The sequence below is a fragment of the Fragaria vesca genome, linkage group LG1, assembly GCF_000184155.1.
Source record: "Fragaria vesca subsp. vesca linkage group LG1, FraVesHawaii_1.0, whole genome shotgun sequence".
Classification (NCBI taxonomy): domain Eukaryota; kingdom Viridiplantae; phylum Streptophyta; class Magnoliopsida; order Rosales; family Rosaceae; genus Fragaria; species Fragaria vesca.
Window position 1 is genome coordinate 19602807 of NC_020491.1, and position 2518 is coordinate 19605324.

Below are 2518 nucleotides of genomic sequence, written 5' to 3' on the forward strand. Positions count from 1 at the left end.
TAGTAGTACGTAGTAGAGAGTAGAGAGAGAGAGAGAGAGAGAGAGAGAGAGAGAGAGAAAGAGAGAGAGAGAAGAAATTGGTGTTGTAGGAAATTGGCAGAAGAATTCAGGTTTTGCATTTTTTTTATGTTCTTGATCAATTGGTTATTCCTTTGTGAACCATGTTGTGACTTATGTATATATGCTTCTTGTTATAGAGGATCATCTTGGTATGAAGTAAAGCATTAGGATTGGGTTTTTCTTTGTTGTTACCTACTGGGAATCATCTTTGAAAAGGGAAACTTGATTTGAGTCAAAAGCTGTAATTTTCTGATTCTGGTCTTCTACTTTCGAAAATCATAAGTATTTGTAGAAAATTCCTTTTGCTGCGATTCCAGTTTCTGATTGATCTTTAGGATGTCTATTACAATTGTTATGAAGACACCAACTGTAAATTCCCAGCCAAGCTATGTCGTTTTTAGCCATAAAGTTTACTGGTCAGGAAGTCAGGAAGTTGTTTTGTGATTTCAGATTTCTGTTTTTAATTGCACTCTTTGCTTTTGAATCTTTGTTGTTTTGATATGAGATTGTACATATGTAATGATTAGATTATTAAGTTCCTATACATGTTATTAGTTCCTACAATTGAAAGTAGAAACCATGATTTTAAATTTGCTTAAAAGTTGCTCAAAAAAAATGTAGAAGTTAGATTATTGCATATTTTTCTGTTAGCTATCTTTGTGGTAATTTTAGGCTTTTTGAGTGCAATCTTTGTGTGTTTTCTTTGTTTTGAACATTGAAGTGTTATTATTCAGTAATCAATAGTTTTAGCTACATAATAGTGTTTGTTATGCTTTCAAGTACAAGTAGGCATATATCAGCAAATTTGCAGAAAAATTTGCTGAACTGTATCTGAACTTTGAAATTGCATAACTAATTATAGAAAAATCGTTTTGGGGTGATTCCATCTCTCATAGTTTCTTCTGTTTGCCTGCTATAAGTCATTAGAAGACTTTGAAGTCAAAATATGAACGGTTTTGTACAGTTTTCAGTCTGTTTGTAACTGGTTCAGAAAAACCTGTTTGTGAAAGAAACTGTTTTGGTACTGTAGCTCTTGTTTTAGCATGTTACCTAATTCCTAATTTAAGTTCTAAATGAAATGGATTTAGTATAAGATTATTCAACTAATGATTATATCTTTTTATTAGGAACTTGCTGTGAGTATCGACAAAGGTAGGGGGAAAATTGGGGAGCCTCTATGGATGTTTATATGTTGTTTCTTTAGGATTATTTACTTATATGAAATACTTATGTGTGAAATTCTTGTTTCCTTGCTGCCATTAATATATGTAGGATTTGTTTTGATGTACATGTTATCATGTAAGAGAATGGTAGTGCTATGCGTAAAGCACTTTGGGGGTAAAGAAGTTAGGATTAAACTTTTGTGTAGTTGAGTCCTTGTCCTTGGAGGTACCACATCCCACAATGCCCGTGTAAATGCGTAAGAATGGCGCAATTAGTATAGGTGAAAAGGGCGGGATTGGCGAAAGAGGAATGGACAAGATGACTAGCAAAAGGGGAATGTGAAATTGAGTGGGAGGTAGTTCATATAAATGAGTTGCCTAAGTCACCCTTGTGGTAAAATACATGGTATGGGACATGTAGACTTAGTCTATTCGGCTATATGAACTACATGGAGTAATTGTATATGCATTGTTTATTTTATTAAAGTTGTTCACGTTCTCTTGTTTGAAGAGGTTTTTGCCTCCTACTGGGCTTATTATGCTCACCCCTTTAAATATTTTGTAGGTGAGGAATAAATAGTTTGAAGTTGGTTTCTTCCAAGGATCTTTTATTTACATGTGAAATATGTATGTTGTTGTTTTCCTTAGAATAACACGTAGACTTTAGTCTACCTTTGTAATATTACTTTTTGGAGTATCTTGTAATAAAGAATAAATTTCAGTTTATTGTTGAGTTGTTCTTTTCTAATTTCTTTCATATTCTAATTATGGAAATTCTATTTCATAGTTAGAATATGAGTTACACCTCAAAAAAAAATTCCAAAAATTGGGGTGTGACACTTACCGACATTGCATTCCACACCTTTCACTTCTCAGTCTGATCAAGGTCGTAGAACGTGTTTGCCCTCATTCCCACCAGACTCTGTATGGCGCAACCGATATCATGTGCCATCAAGCTGTTTATCCCCCTGACGCTAGGGCCTTTTACACGGGGGCAATACTCCAGCTTGATCTTTTGCCCTGTTTGTTGAACGATATCCTCCGCCTTCTTTCCAGAACAAAAACCCCGCCTCTTTTTCGGGGCCGGAGCTACAATTAACATGTGAAAATACATTATGATACTTAATATACAAGAGGATATATGTTGTGTGTAAGTGGCATGAAAATGAAAGAGACATATTGTACTGCAAGTTTACTGACCCCTATTATAAGTTGAGGGACCCCCAGTAGAAGTTTACTGACCCCCAGTGAAAATACATTATGATACTTAATATACAAGAAGATATATGTTGTGT